Source organism: Etheostoma cragini, unplaced genomic scaffold (assembly GCF_013103735.1).
Source record: "Etheostoma cragini isolate CJK2018 unplaced genomic scaffold, CSU_Ecrag_1.0 ScbMSFa_1492, whole genome shotgun sequence".
Taxonomy (NCBI): Eukaryota; Metazoa; Chordata; class Actinopteri; order Perciformes; family Percidae; genus Etheostoma; species Etheostoma cragini.
The window spans coordinates 1-836 of NW_023265553.1; the positions used below are offsets into that span (position 1 = coordinate 1).

Consider the following 836-nt stretch of genomic DNA (forward strand, 5'->3'; position numbering starts at 1 on the left):
GATATTTACGCATCATTCGGCTCCTCATATGTGTTAATTTACTGTGATACACAGTTTGTAGAGGAGTAAACTTGGAAACGAAGATCAAGTAATTTAATAGCTAAAGAACAGAACAAACTATCCAGGAATCAACCCTAACATCTTGTGAACCGTAGTCAGACGCATTACCCATTGCCCCACTAGCCCTATGTTCAGAGAGCATTGGGAGTACCTGGCTTCTCACACCGTTCTATGCAAACAGTGTTGATCTTTGTTGGCAAGTGTACAGAAAGAAACTTTTCTGTTGTTTAAATATGGCTACATTCACATAAAGTATCCAAAGAGCACAATACTGCACTCTGTTCAGTTGTTTACACCAAGTTCCTCATGGCCACACATCCGTGTTCATCCCCAGAGGTAATGATGACAAGCCAACAGAGGTAATCTCTCCATCAACAAGGTGCTGCTGGGATTTGAACCCAGGATCTCCTGTTTACTAGACAGGCTCTTTAACCAACTAAGCCACAGCACCTACACGAGTAGCAATCATGTTAAGTCTTAATTTGTCTTTTACCTTGTATAAGCTAAACATCCAGTGTATTGACTGGCAGTATTGGGAGTAACAGCTTAGCTCGCCTAGGCTAGGCGGATCAACCCTATCCAGTCAGTCTGCAGAAGAGGTATAAGTACCTGGCAGGTCTCTCCCTTCAGCAGTTTGAAAACGCCAGCACAGTCCTTCCCAATGGTGCTGATCATCCACATCTCACCCCCATAGAGCCAGTGAAGCTCGGTCCACCAGATGGACCACTCACCATTCAAACCAGACTGGGGGGGAACGCTTCAGGGCCAAGCAGAGA

At 45.1% G+C, this 836-nt stretch overlaps 1 non-coding gene across 1 annotated transcript; it reads right to left on the reverse strand.

Moving 5' to 3' along the window:
• Positions 1-437: 437 nt before the first annotated feature.
• Positions 438-511, reverse strand: trnat-agu. The gene has a single exon. It is a non-coding gene; the product is annotated as a tRNA-Thr (tRNA).
• Between the last annotated feature and the right edge of the window lie 325 nt (positions 512-836).